The following is a 16,810-nucleotide window of genomic DNA, read 5'->3' on the forward strand; positions in this document are numbered from 1 at the left end:
ACATATGCAAGGTGACAGTTCCAATGCTCTCATCTTCCATGTTGATTATAAAATGAGCATTCTTTCTCTCATTTTTGGTCACTAATTCTTAAGTCTTTTCAAGTCCTTATCTCTTTAGTATTTTTCATCCATACCTCACACAAATCACATCTTCTAGTATTCTCATAGCATTATCCCCATCTTAGGGTTTTGCTTCAACATTGTGTGCATTATAGGCAATTTGGAGCTATATCATATGGAGAAGAAAGAAGGACATGGGAGCTACAAATGAAAGAGGGGGTTTCTAATCTTGTGTTTCTTCCCTTTTTTTCTATTTGGCTTTCATGGCAGACTAGAGGGTGTCAATATATGTTTAGTGAGTTTGTGATTTGCTCATAGTTTGTTGGACATTAGCCCATTTTTTTGGTCCTATAGGTTTTTCTTCCTCTGATTCTTCCTCATCTTCTGCTTCTTCATCCTCACCTTTTCCCTCGGTGAACAAAAGTGTAGAAGTAGTTTTCATCTTAGCAATTCTTTTCTTACCTTTATTTACCGCCTAAAGGAACTTGATATGTAGTTCTATCCCAGCTTTGGCTTTATCATATGTACCAAAATATGTCTTCTTGGGATCAACTAGCTCATTTACAAGTGCCTCAATCATATCCTTAGTTTCATCTATATTAACCTCATAACCAAGAGGTTTCACCCATGCAATTCTAGGCCTGACTGCCTAAATGTATACCTTATTACTATCTACCATGAAACATACATCATCCTTGTAATATTCATCTAATTTTCTTGGAATCTTAAATCTATTATTCATTTTCTCTTTAGATGCATCAAAATATTTTTCCATGATACTATTATAGTTCTCTCCCATCTCAACAATATACTCATTAATTTGGTAGAGAACTAGCACATCTTTTGTCCATACAATTGAATCTTTTGAAGGGAAGAATTTCTAAATATAAAAGAATAAACAAGTCAACAAAGAGCAAAAATTACATGGGTTGTTCTTTGACATCCTGATGCTCTCCATGTTTTTGTTGAGTTGCTTCAACAGTAGCTTGACAAGGTCAAGAGAAAGATTGTTCTTCACTACCTTGTATGCAAGGTCAACTGCTTCACATGACATACTATTCAAGTGGCTTGAATTTTAGAACTTATGTTCAATGATGTGAATGCAAAACTTTAATTCCATATCACTGACATTGCTTATCTTGTTTTTTTTCCAGTTCAATCCAACCTAGGGTTTTGGTTGTTTTAGTCTTAGCCAACATTGGGAGACTAGTGAATCTTTGAATCATCTTTTTCATGATTAAAATTGGTTGCTCCAACCATAATTGCCCTTTATGCACCCAATTAAGAATAAAACTAATCCATTTTACTTGAAATTTAGGGACCATGTGAGGAATATGTGTTAACCCTTTAGTCTCTAGGTGTTGATGCTCAGGTTTCAAAATGCTATTTACACAAAACTGTTCTAGGGCTTCATCTTTCCAAAGTATCAATATCTTGAATTGTGGATTTGAAATGAGAACAAATATCATTTATCAATAGTACCTTTGGAGGGATTTGTAACTGTGCTCCACTCAGATCTAGGGTTTCTTTGATGGTGGGAGTGAGCTTGAAATTTGGAGCTTTCCATTCACCACAAAATAACATGTTTGAACCTCACTTTACCTTGCTACTACTGGATGCCATATTCACTTGGTAGGGTTTGAGAGAATTCAAAATATTTTAGAAATAATTCACACAAATTCTTGGAAGCCTTTGAAGATCACTCTACAAAATGTGCTCTCGAGATTTCACAGTAAAAATGACTTTGATTTCATTCCTATTATCAAAATTTTCTATAAATGCTCAGTATAGATGGTAGATAAAAGTGATAGATTGTCATCCACTTCTTTGCATTGATTACTCAATATGGTCTTTCATCTTTTGGTAACCACATGAAGTTTAGTTACTCCCAACCTTGCTTAATAGAGTCTATGACCCAACCTCACTTGATAACAAAAGTGAGTCGGTAGTAACTAGTACCCTTTTACTCAGTGATCCCTTTGCATCTTGAATACAAATGTGGATCATTTGTTTTTTTTTTCAACTGGGAATGATTTGGATGTCTTCTTTAGTAGCCTAGTTCTAGTTTATCCTTTGAGAGATCAAGTAGAAATTGTGGAGCCACCCAATTCTTGAGTGACTTGTTCATCATTTTTTGGGCTTGCATCCTTGGTAGACTTTGGAACCCATTTCTATCTCATCTATTTTCTGATGTTATCAGCCTTTGCCTTCTTTTCATCTTCAATTCTACCGGTATTCATGTAGTTCTTGGCAAGATGACCAAGTTTTGTACAAATGAAACATCTTTTAGTAGTATCTCTTTTCCTCAAATGATGCTTTTCACAATTCATTGCAATATGTCCAAATTCTCCACAGTAATGACATCTGCACTAGGTGTTGTAGTCCCAACCAAATATGGCTTTTACATTTTGTTCTACTAGATTCAATATCTTAGTTTTGAATTTTGATAATTTTTCCCATGCTTCTTACATTTGTGACATTTGCCTTCAAATCTTGGTTTCTCTTTGCATTCATTTTTTCTATGACCATGTTGTGATGCAAGCAAGAAGGATTAATAACTAGGGCCAAGGGCTCACCTAGCTATCCAAACCACTCTACAAGAGTTAACACAACAGAAGAAAATGCAAATGGATAGCAACCAAAGGAGGAGAAGAGGAAAATACTTCTATTGATTCATCAAAATATCTTCATACATGCCCAGCTATGAGGCCTTCTAGGTTACGGCCAATTTAATACATTTAGTAACAAAGATCCAATAGAAAATTCACACTTTTAGTTCTGCTCCCAAAAACTTCTTCCCCTTCTAAAACTTACTTAGCTCTAAGTCTAAACTCTCTATTTATACTTGCCAAAATGGCTTACAGAACATTCTAGAACATTACATAAGAGGAGGGCCGACCCAACAACGGTCTGGACTCATCCCAAGAAAAGATCTTAAATTAAAATGAAATAATTCCCACAAGTTGGCTCACATAAATCATGTCCAAATACTGGCACTTGGTATACACTAGGTAACTCTGCACATGAAGGATCACTCGACATCCACTGGGTAACTCAGCAGCTATAGGAATGCTACAGTAACTCAACACCTAAAGAGTGCTATAGTAACTTAGCACCTAAAGAGTGCAACAGGAACTCGACACCTAAAGAGTGCTACAGTAACTCAGCACCTGAAGAGTGCTACAGTAACTTCGCACCTAAAGAGTGCAACAGGAACTTGACACTTGAAGAGTGCTATAGTAACTTGGCACCTAAAGAGTGCTACAGTAACTTGGCACTTGAAGAGTGCTACAGTAACTTGACACCTAAACTTGGCACCAACTGAAAAAGAAGCAAAAAAAGAGCAAGATAACAAGGCAACCTAGGATGCTCCTGCATCAGACAACCGGGGTTAGAATAAATGATTCTCCTAAATCATTAAGATGTCCCAACCTGAGCTGAATCCAAATCAAATTGAGAAATCCATGAAGCATCTTCAATAGGTCTATTCTTCCACTTCACCAAATATTCATAGTAATCTTTTCCTCTTGTACTCTTGCCAACTCTCTAATCCAATATCTGTTCAACTTCCTCAATCTGTTTCTTAGGATAATCATCTGGTTTAACAACTTCATCCTCTAACTCATGATACTTATACAAATCAGCAATGTTAAACATAGGAGATATATCCATGTCATCAAGTAACTCAACTTCATAAGCATTACCACTGTCAAACTTTTTCAAGATCTTACAAGGTCCAAATTTCTTCATCTTCAGCTTGCTATATGTTCCAACTGGGAATCTTCCTTTCTTTAGATGAACCATCACCTCATCACCAACTTGAAAATCGTGGTGTCTTCTAGACTAATCAGCATTCTCCTTGTACTTCTGATTACTTTGTTCCAACCTCAACTTCACTTCTTTATGCAAGGACTCCATATAGTCAGCAAATTCTTCTCCTACAGTGCTTTTCTTTTCTTCACCAAAAACATCTCTCAAATCTAATATACCTCTAGGATGCATTCCAATAACAATCTCAAAAGGTGTCTTCCCTGTACTCCTATTCATAGAATTGTTATATGCAAATTCAGCTTGTGCCAATACCATCTCCCAATTTCTCAGTTTATTCCCAACTAAACATCTCAGCAAATTACCCAAGCTTCTATTCACAACCTCTGTCTATCCATCTTTCTATGGATGGAATGTAGAACTAAACTTCGATTTAGTACCCATCTTCTTCCACAAAGTCTTCCAAAAATAACAAATGAACTTACTATCTCTATCTGAAATAATGCTTCTTGGTAATCCACGCAATCTCAAAATCTCTTTAAAGAAAAATTAAGCAACATGCTTTGCATCTGATGTCTTCTTACATGGTATGAAATGAGCCATCTTAGAAAATCTATCCACTACAACAAATATGGAATCATACCCCTTCACCATTTTAGGCAATCCAAGAACAAAATCCATACTGATATCAGTCCAAGGTTTCTTAGGAACAATAATAGGTGTATACAAACTAGTATTTTGACTCACTCCCTTTGCAACTTGACAAACTCCACAACTCTTTAATAATTTTTGAACATCCTTATACATTTGTGGCCAATAATATTTCTCTTTTAGAAAACTCAAATTTTTATCAATTCCAAAATGTCCACCTAATCCACCACTATGCTTTTCCTTAAATTCAACCTCATAGGACTTCTAGGAATACACAACTGAATACCTTTGAACAACATACCTTCTTGAATGAAATACTCATCATACTTACTTATGTGATCTATCAGATTTGGTGCTCTGCACTCTCTCCACGCCTCAAAAAAATTAGGATCAACATCATACAACTCTTTCATCTCATCAAGACCAAGAACTTCAACCTTCATTTCAGTCAACAAAGAATGTCTTCTACTCAATGCATCAACAACTTTGTTAGTAACTCCACTCTTATGCTTGATCACAAATGTAAAACTCTGCAAATACTCAACCCACTTCATATGTCTTTGATTCAATTTATGTTGACTTCCCAAATATTGTAAAGCTTTATGATCAATGTATAACAAAAACTCCTTAGGCATCAAATAATGTCTCCATTTCTTCAATGCTTGAACAATGGCATAGAATTCTTGATCATACACAGAATATTTCCTTTTAGCATCATTCAACTTTTGACTAAAGAAAGCAATAGGCTTACCTTCTTGACTTAATACAACTCCTATTGCATTACCACTTGCATCACATTCAACTTGAAATACTTTTTTGAAATCAGGTAAACCCAATATAGGTAATTCAACAACCTTTTGTTTCAAAGTCTCAAAACTCTTATTAGCTCCGTGTGTCCACTTGAATTCCTTTTTATCTCCCCTCATTGTTTCAGTCATAGCATTACAAACAACACTAAAATTCTTTATAAGCTTTCTATAAAAACTAGCCAAACCATGAAATGATCTTACCTCACTCACATTCTTAGGTGTAGGCCATTCCAAAATTACTTTAACCTTTTTAGGATCCATCTTCAAACCATCAGCTGAAACCACAAATCCCAAATACATAGTCTCTTCTTGCATAAAAGAACACTTTTTCAGATTAATCATCAACTTTTCCTCTTTCAAGCTTTGTAATACTTGCCTAATATGCTCAAGATGTTCTTCCTTAGTCTAGCTAAATATTAGAATATCATCCAAATAAAAGATCACAAACTTACCCAAGAATCTTTTTAGAATTCATTCATCAACCTCATGAAGGTACTAGGTGCATTAGTTAGACCAAAAGGCATAACCAACCATTCATACAAACCATCTTTTGTCTTGAAAGCAGTCTTCCATTCATCACTTTCTCTGATTCTAGTCTGATGATAGCCACTCTTCAAATCAATCTTGGTAAAATACTTTGCTCCGCTCAAACAATCCATTATGTCATCCATTCTTGGCATAGGAAACCTATATTTCACTGTTATCTTGTTAATGGCTCTAGAATCAGTATACATTCTCCATTCTCTATTCTTTTTAGGTGCTAATAAAATAGGTACAACACATAGACTTAAGCTTTCTCTGATCAAACCTTTCTACAATAGTTCATGCACTTGTCTATTAAGTTCTTCATTCTCTACATGTGTCAATCTATATGGTGCTTTGTTTGGAAAACTAGCTCCAGGGATTAGGTCCATACAATGACTTATACTTCTTACTGGAGGTAAACCATTAGGAATATCTTCAGCAATAATGCCTTTATACTCATTCAGCAACTCTACAATTTCTCCTGGCACTTGGTCAATACTACCATCTGTCACTCGGTCACCACTGACTGGCACTCGGTTAACATTGTTTTCTGGCACTTGGCCTTCATTGACAAAACTTGGTTTTCTTGGAATTATAGCAAAATAAAATTGATTCTTTTTTACTTCTTTTTCAAATTGTTTCCCATTAACCATGCAAATTTTTATAGCAGTACAATTAACCTCATCTGGAACTTCAATCAAAGGCAACAATGTTTGTTTCTTCCCACTTACCCAAAGAGTATATTGATTCAATCTTCCATCATGTATAGCATATCTATCATATTGCCAAGGTCTACCCAACAAAATATGACAACAATCCATGGGCATAATATCACAGAAAAATTCATCAACATAATGTCCAATTTTGAATTTCACAAGGCATTGCTCACTTACCAATATCTTATGCTCATCTTTTATCCATGAAACATGATAAGGTTTGGGATGTTTGAGCCTCTCCAACTACAACTTTGTAACCAACTCTTCTGATGCTAGATTTTTAGAACTTCCACTGCCAATGATCACTTTACAACATTTTCCAGCCATCTTACATCTTGTCTTGAAAAGACTTCTCCTTAGAACAGGTTCCTCATTACCTCCCTTATTACATAAGGTTCTTCTCACCATCAACTTTTCTCCAGCCTCAAGTCCACTCGGTGAACCCTCATCATCTTCTTCAATCACAACATTTCTATTATTTTTCCCACCTTTAGAAGATTTACATTCAAAGGATCTATGCCCTTCTTTGCCACATCTAAAACAATTACAATGAAATCCACCTCTAGAATAAGAATTACCTCTTCCTCGATAGGAATTAGTGCCTCCTCGGTAAGAATTACCACTTTTCCATTCAGTTTTTCCTTTGTCATCATTCTTCCATTCAGATTTGTCTTTATCCTATATAGAACTGTCAAATCTGCCACTTCCTCCATAAGATCTACCTCTACCTCTTTGGAATTTATCACCTCTACCTCTTTGTCTTTGTTCATGCTTCTTTGTCAAGATCTCCTTAGCTTTCAAGGCATATTGATATGCTTCTTCTACACTTTCCAGCTTCACAAAACTTATTTCATCTTGTATTCTAGATTTCAATCCATTAATGTACCTTGCAATTTTCTCAACATCATCATCCACATGTCTAGATCTGATGTCCAGTCTATAGAATTCCTTAGTATACTCTTTCACAGTCATGTCTTTTTGCTTCAAATTTTGCATTTTTCTCAACAAGGTAACTTGGTAGTCAGTAGGAAGGAATTTGTTCTTTACCTTGTTCACCATCTTTGGCCAAGCTCTAATCTTCTCCTTTCCTCTTCTTTGCCTATTAGTTTGCAAGTGCTCCCACCATAGAGATGCATGACCTTTCAGCCTAGTGACTGCTATCTTCACCTTTCTATTATTAGGAGTGTTTTCATACTAAAGAACTTCTCCATATCAGAGATCCAATCCAGCACAACATTGGTATCCAATTTTCCATTATAAGGAGCAACTTCTACAACAGGCTTTGAATTCGCTCTAGACAATATTCTCAACAATCTTGCTTCATCTTGGTCTTCTTTAGGTTTTGGATTACGGTTTGGTGCTACTACTTCATCATCACTTACATCATCAAGATGTGCTCCTCTCATCTGGGCTATCTCCACAACATCTAATTTGGCTGCAATTTGTCTCAATTGATCCAATATAGCATTATCAACATTATTTCCTCTACCACAAACCATCTTTACAAATCAAGTTCCTGCAAGATCGTAACCCTCTACAAGTTATAGGTCAAATCCATAGATTTGCCACCCTACAACCAAATTCAAATCAGGGTTCTACATGATCCAATCTCCACAAGGATGAACCTCAAGCTTTGATACCAACTGACACAGGCAAGAAGGATGAATAACTAGGGCTAAGGGCTCACCTAGCTATCCAAACCACCCTGCAAGAGTTAACACAATGGAAGAAAACACAAATGGACAACAACCAAAGGAGGAGAAGAGGAAAATACTTCTATTGATTCATCAAAATATATTCATACATGCCCAGTTGTGAGGCCTTCTAGGTTATGACCAATTTAATACATTCAATTACAAATATCCAACAACAAATTCACACTTTTAGTTCTGCTCCCAAAAACTTCTTTCCCTTCTAAAACTTACGTAGGTCTAAGCCTAAACTCTATATTTATACTTGCCAAAATGGCTTATAGAACATTCTAGAACATTACATAAGAGGAGGGCCAACCCAACAATGGTCTGGACTCATCCCAAGAAAAGATCTTAAATTAAATGTTACAAATGAAATATTTCTCACAAGTTGGCTTGCAAAAATTGCGTCCAAATAGTGGCACTCGACATACACTGGGTAACTTGGCACATTAAGGATCACTCAACATCCACTAGGTAACTCAGCACCAGAAGGAATGCTGCAATAACTCGGCACCTGAAGAGTTCTATAGTAACTTGGCACCTGAAGAGTGTGACAAGAACTCGACACCTGAAGAGTGCTACAGTAACTCGACACCTAAAGAGTGCTATAGTAACTCAGCACCTGAAGAGTACTATAATAACTCGACACCTGAAGAGTGCAATAGGAACTCAGCACCTAAAGAGTGCTATAGAAACTCGGTACCTGAAGAGTGCTATAGTAACTCAACACTTGAAGAGTGCTACAGTAACTCGACGCCTAAACTTGGCACCAAATACAAAAGAAGCAAAAAAAGAGCAGGATAACAAGGCAACCCAGGATTCTCCTGCATCATGTGGATTGCAATTGTAACATTTTCTATTAAATTTTGCTTTACCATTGCTCCAACATTTTTTTGATGTATGACCTATCTTACCTTAGTGATTGCAAGAAGGTATTTGGTTCTTTTGAGATCCTTGCTTGGATGATTCTCCTTCTTCTGTATATACAATTCTTTCTTTTCCCTTTTGTCTATAGAGATTTTGCTCATTCAACTGATTCATGTCTGCTTGGGACTTCATCATTCTTTTATTGATTTACCTTTCAAAGTTTAGGTCACTTTGCAATCTTTCATTTTAAGATCTTAGGTTCATGATTTCTTCATTTCCATTGGAGAGTTGATCAATTAAGTCTACTTGCTAAAGGGATAGGTGCTAGATTTCATTTTCTTTCCTTCTATCTATTCTCTTATCATGTTTTTCTCTTCCATAACTTCACATAATCTTATTGATTGAATTTCTTTCTCTCTTCTTAGTTTTCTTACTTCTCCACTAAACCATTCTTTTCTAGGAGTTCTTTGATTAGTTCATTAACTTTATCTTGATTGCTTGAATGAAGATCTTCAATTCTATCTGCAATGTAGAGATGATCATTTATTTGAATTGCAAGATCTTTTCTTCTTTTTAGGGGTTGAGAGAGTTGCTCCTTTACTTTGTTGAGTTAGGCAATAGCCATTTCAAAATCTAGCTTCTCATTGTCAATAGCCTTGTCAAGTCTAAATATCTCCAAGGCCTTTGATCTTTGCTCAAGTTGTTAAATTTTTTCCTGAGAACCACAATGCCCTGATACCAATTTTTAGAAATAATCTATTGGTGGAAATATTCTTAAAGGCTAAGTTACTAAGAGGGGAGGGGTGAATTAGTAACTTCTAAAATTTATAAAAATTTAACCCAATTAACAATTAATCCAATATTGATCTAATTGCATGCATCAAAAATTGAAAAATATGAAAGCATTCACAACACTTTGACATAAAGATTTAGTTACCCAGAAACCTTCCAAATAGAAAGTAAAACTGGGGTGGGGATGATACCCACAATCTTTAGTACTATAGTATAAAGTTGGCCTATTAAGGCTTACATTAATCACTTCTCATGACCTACCTATTTAGGAGCAATAAGGACTGCTAGGTCCACCTTGTTAGAGTATTTAAAAATATACAATGAAGAATACACTCAGTAAAGGGATTTGCATAAGACTGTTAGGTCTACCTTGCTAAAGGATTTTATTGATCCACCTATTAGGATGAAGTAGTAGCTAATCTTTGATCTACAACTTGGTTTGCTAAATGAGATTCCTTTAATTCTACAAATCTTTGCTAATCCTTATACTATTGTAGCCTTTGTAATTCACACTTTCTTCTCTTCTATGATGATCACATTAATTCCATGCATATATTCACTCACACATTTGCATATTGGATGTGATACAATACATTCATACATACCAATCCAATTATACAATTACAAAGTTGGCCACAAGACAATTTTTCACAAATATTACAAAGTCAGCTCAAATGTAAAGACTCAGGTTTTGAAGACTAACTCAATGAGGTTTTGATACTCAACATCCACTATCAATACTCGACATTTTCATGCACTCAATAGACATAGAAGATCAGTTCATACAGATCACTTCCAAGTAGTCTTGAACTTAATTTGCACTGACGATGTGGTGAATATTGTGAAACTCATCATATAAACTGAGTCTCTTGGTTTACATTGCATGACTTGGAAAACACTATCAACTTGAGCTCAATATCAATTGAATCACTTGGTTAACATTAAGTAGCTTGATCAACACCAGACTTGCATCACATTAACTATGAACTCAACAACCACTACAAAACTCAGTTTGCAGTAGTAAAATTAGCATACACTGAGATGTATGGTTTACAGTACTGATCTTTACAATAACTATAACTGCTTAATAAATACTAGAATTTTTTCGAAGGACTTGTTAGAAATTGTAGAACTTGGTGATAACTGAAATGCTTAGTTAACACTATTAACAATACAATAAACTTGGTAGATACTTGCAATCTAAATAAGTGCATGTCACTAATAACAAACTTGATTGATATGTCAACAATCATTATATTATCCAAAGGATTTTCATCAACAAACAAATTTTTAGAGTAGGGATCAACTTGTTTTATCATCCTAATAGGTGTATCAGTCTCAAATCCTCTAACCAGGTGGACCTAACAATCCTTGTAGAATCTCTTAACCAAGTGTATACTTCATTGTATTGTATAAATCCTTTCACCAGGTGGAACTAGCAATCCTCTTACTCTTAACTACATAGATCACCATAATAGATCAATTGTAAGCCCTAATAGGCCAAATTTATTACAACAATAGTGAAGCATTATGGGTGTCATTCCCACCCCAACTTTACCTTCTCCTTATAGAATTTATGGGTTACCAAATATTGTGCCAAAGGTTTATGGTGTTCTTTATTTTATTGCTTTATGTTCCATGCATGCAAGTAGATTAGATAATCTAATAAAGTGGGATTACAAGAAAGTAGTTTTAAGTAGTTCCTGATTCACCCCACCCCCTCTCAATTACTCAGCCATTATGACATTTCCAAAAAATGGTATCTAAGAAAGGTTCTCTTCTCAAAAGTTTAACATCTTGAGAGTACAGCTCAGAGGTAATGGAAGTGTATAAACTAGAGAAAGACATTGAGAATACAAAGCTTGATATACATGTGGCCATGGACCAAATCAAGGAACTAAAGGATCAACTCTCCCAATCCCTAAAAATAAGAAAAGAGTTAGTAGTATAGATGAATGGAAATTTGTACATAGAAGAAAGAATAGAAGAATTTTTTAGAGAAAGAAGTTTAGAAGAAGAAGATGTAGCTATTAAAGATCTACTTGGAAGTAACCTCATTCTACAAGAAGAAGCTAGTAAATTGAAAAGAGAATAGAAGATTCATTCAGTCAGGATATGTGAAGTCATGAAGCAAAAGAAAAAAGATGAAAATGATAAAGAGATGGTAGATGAAGATAAAAATTTACTCAACACAAGATTAGAAGAAATGGAAAATGAGATCCACTAGCTATCACTACATTAGGTAAATATGATAAATCAGGTTAATGCTACAAATCAAGAAGTAATCAATCTAAGGACAAAAAATGATAGACTCAAGAATGATCTAATAGAAGAAAAGGAAACCAATGAAATAATTATGAGATTACAAGAAAGCAAGAATGAATTGACTAAAATCTCTCATAAAAGACACAAAGGAAAAATAGGATTGGGTTATACTAAATAAGGAGAATCATCACAATAAGGAGCTCAAAAGGACAAAATCTTTACATGAAATCACTGTGGAAAAATAAGACACTCATCAAAAAAATCTTGGAGTAATGGAAAATCAAAGTTCAATGGAAATTGCTATAGTTGCAATAAGACTAGAAATAGAGCAAGTGAATGTAAAGATAAACCAAAGTTTGAAGGAAATTACTTTGCATGTGTAAGAATTTTCCAAAGGGAAAAATTCACCTAGGAACTAAGAACTCAAACACAAGCACAAAGTAGACCAAAGTAGACAGAGTATGATTAGAATGACAATATTCATTCAATAACTAGTTGAGAGTATAGTAGGAGTGCCTGAATATAAAGGCCTCTGAGATACATCTAGAATGTCTCATAATAAGCACCATGATGTGTCATACAACCAAGCACATGTCCACCAGATATGGATTATCCTCCATTAAGCACGAAAGTATGTGTGATGATGAGAGGATAAGCCTACAAGGGTGTGACATGCAAAATAGTGTTGTAGACACCATGTGCTTAAATAGAGTTGCGTACTCCTATGTTGTCTACATGACAACTCACAAAGGTGCGCAAACTCCTAAGTGTCTCACAAATAAAAATAGTAAAATAATGCAAAATAATTAAATAATGCATAAATCTAAGTAAACTTAAGTAAGTGTAATAAGTGAATACTTATTTACACCAACACTCCCCCTTAAGTGCAAATTAGGGGAATGCCCTTAAGCTTACAAACTAGGATGAAGATGCATAATGGGTTCCGGCTACTAGGCCATATTAGGTACCCATGTACATAATGAAGATGCAAACCTCTCATAAAGTGTGGAAAGAGGAAAAACCTCATGGGAAAAACCCTCTCCCAAAAAGAGAGATAAGTAAGGATGCATCGATGGATGGAGTAATCAAGACCCCACCATTACGACATACATCCAATATATACAAAAAAGAATAAGAGAAGGAAGAGAGATAGAATAGCCCCCCCCAAAAGAAGAATGCCAAGAAGTGAAAGCTGCTCCGATGAAGAAGCTAGTCCATGAATGCAGAATGGTGTTCCTCCCCTTAGGAAGGAACAAAGGAAAGGGTACACTCTTGAAGATGTGTGGTGGCCTGAAAACCTACTCAAGTATCCTTGTGTTGATGCTAAAGTTCACCCCTTCCAACTGTACTAAAAAGAATGAATGCAGATCGGTCAAGGATGTCTATTGAACCTGTTCCACTAAACCATTTATCTCCTCAACTGACAAAGAGACCTCCACTAATTGTTGTTCATAAGGATTCATAATCACGCCAACCTATAAAGATTGATCATGTAGAGAATGGACATGAGGGTCAGAGTGAGCCCTCACAGCAACTGTAGAAGAATCATCATCAATTAAAAGATGTAAGTCCTCAAGTCTATCTCCCAAGTCAAGTGTGGCTGGAGGTGGAAGATGAGATGTACCATGCTGTGATGGACCTTTCACTGTGGCAATATAAGCATATGGAGTGGACTAATGTGACCTCTCAGTGCAACTGTCGATAGAACCCCACGTGTCTAAACTTGTTGAAGCACTATTGTTGGTGTCACTATCAATTTCCACTGTGTATAAGTGTGGAGAGGAGTAGAGGATAAGCTTGGTGAACTTTCCTCAAAGTGAACATCCTTCTCCACAAAAAAATCATGAGTCTTTGGATCCATCAGTCTGTAAGCCTTCACACTGTCTTCATAACCGATAAAGGTACAAGGCCTAGGTCCTGGTGCCTTGCAACTCCTAGAAGAAAGGTTTTCCCATGCAGGACAATCGAAGACTCTAAGGTGACTCACAACCAACTTTTTGCCACACCATGCCTCAAAAGGAGTCTTGCCATCTAAGGTTGGATGAGGAGACCTATTAAGTATGTGAGTAGCATTGCTAATGGCTTTGAATTTAAGTGTAGGATCAAGAGACTTGGCCTTAGTCATGCAATTTTCCATGGTCTTGAGAGTCCTAATCCTGATAGCTAAAACATTTTTCTTGTGCGAACTAAATGCTGGTGAGTTCTGAAGATCAATCCCCTCAATTCTACAAAAGTTCTTAAGTCTTCTATCAACATATCTGTTCTCATTATCCACTCTTAATACTTTTATGGCTTTCCTTGACTTGTGTTCAACATGAGTCTTGAAGTCTTGAAGCTTATGAACCAATTCATTCTTATGATGAAGGAAGAAGACCCAAGTGAATCTTGAAAAGTCATCAACAAATGTGAGTATGTAGCGAGCTTGGCTGACTGAAGTCACTGCAAAGGGTCCTGCTAATACCATGTGAGCTAACTAAAGAACAACTGGAGCTTGAGAAGACTTCCCTTTATCATACTTCTCCTTGAGATTCATATCCACTAAACAAGATGAACACTCTCCCTTAGAAAAGCTAATGTTGGGTAGACATTTGACCATGTGTTTTGAGCAAAGTTGCTGAAGAGAGCAAAAATCAAGGTGACAAAATCACTCATGCCATAAATTGATGTTTGAAGTAGAGTGAGTTAACAAGGCTTGGGAAGGACTCTTAGGCACAAAGTGGGAGAAGGAATAAAGCTTTTCTTCATCATTGACTTTCCCCATTGCTACCAATGAATCATCTATGAGACTTCACACCATCAGTGAATCTGGAAGGAACTCAACCTTATGACCATCTCCTAGGTGAGTGATTTGGTAAATTGATAGGAGATTGGAACTTAGATTTGGAACATAGAGAACATCTTTGAATTCCCCATCTTCCATTTCCACATGTCCTTTCCCTTCAACTTCCATCTTAGTATCATCTCCCACGAAGATGTGTCGTACCTTTGACTGCTTCAATGAAGAAAAGTCTTCCCTTGAAGAACCCATATGGTAAGAGGCACCTGAGTCAAGTATCCATTTTGAAGAAGAACTTGAGTTTTCCATAAGTGCTTGACCTTTGCCCTTCAAAGAGGTTGGAGTAGAATCCTTGGAAGTACCTGGCACTTGAATCTTGTTCTTCTTGAGTAGATTTTCTAACTCATCGATTCTTTTTGTCTTGCAATGATGCTCGTCATGAATTGGATTTTTATAGTATGCACAAAAGAGTTTGCCTTCTTTTCATTACTTCCCTTCTTGTTTGAAGAAAAATTGCCTTGTTGAGAGGAGGATTGTTGTGTCTCAGATTGTGTTTTTTGCTTCCACTACTTCTTCTTGTTGTTGCTTTTCCCCCCTTGAGTAGATTTGTGTTCATCACTAGCCACTAAGGCTTTGGTATTAGATGACTTGAGAAGCCCAAAATCCACCAAGTGAGATTTTTCAACAATCAATATATCTGCAAATCCATCAAAGGAAGGCTTCTGGTAAGCAGATCCCATGGATAACCTGTTAGTATTAAAACTTGAAGCAAAGTTGGCATACTCAGAAGGTAGCCTCTTCAGGATGTGATGAATCAACCTATCATCCTTCATGGAATTTCCACAATCTTTAAGAAGTGCCCTATACTCATTAACTTTAATGATGTAATCCTAAATTGTGTCATAATTCTTAAGATCCAAGAGAAGTAGATCATCCTCAATCTGAAATCCCTTTTCTTCATCCACTTTACCATACAACTGTTCAAGTTTGTTCGAAGCTTCTTTAGATTCTGAACAATTTTTAATGTGAAAGAGAAGATCCCCATGTACACAACTCCTAATTACACCTAAAGCTTGTCGATCTTGATTTTTCCAATCAATGAGTTCTTTAGCATCAGTAGGTTTAGTAATTGTACCATCAACATACAGACTATATCCTTTTTCCATTAATCTACTCCATGCAATATCTTTCTATGTAGAATAGTTGTGTGAAGTTAAAGGAGGACATTTAAAACCCATGATGCAAAAAATGAAAAGAGCATAATATAGAGACACAAAAAACACAGTACACCCCCCCCCCCCCCCCCCCCTTTTTCACTCAATCAAAAGACACCCCCAAAAAAGATGTTGTGGCACTTTATAAGTAGTGCGTTTACAATGGGCCACTTGTCAAAATGAACAAAGTGGACTTTTTGATTTTGCTTTTGCAACTGCCTTATAAGGTTAAAATCTATCACTTAAGCACTGTAGCTTAGATTTACAAAAATTCTAAAAAAGAATCAAAGCTTTACAATGCCAAAGAAAGCCTAATTCTAAAAGTGAGAAACTAGTCAGCACAACCCTAGAATATGACTTTAGATCTGGAAAGTAGACGAAAAATAACACACTTTAAAAAAAAATAGAACCTGAAAAAGTGACCAGATGTGCCCGTATAGAGCTTCTGAAGTTATAAAATGCAGGATTATGTAGGTACAATCACCAAAAAATGCAATTTCTACAAAATTTGTGCACCAAAACTAGAAAACAACACCACCGGTAGAAAATTCAAGAAATTCTGCCTGATTTCAAAAAAAAAATTGCACCTAAATTGGAGTCCAGATGTACAAGTTAGGAGCGCGCAAAGTCAGGCTATCAAACTGAAAAGCAACTTGGAGAGGGGTCTGGAGGA

This window comes from Cupressus sempervirens, chromosome 9 (genome assembly GCF_028749045.1).
Source record: "Cupressus sempervirens isolate cs-2001-9-10 chromosome 9, ASM2874904v1, whole genome shotgun sequence".
Lineage (NCBI taxonomy): Eukaryota > Viridiplantae > Streptophyta > Pinopsida > Cupressales > Cupressaceae > Cupressus > Cupressus sempervirens.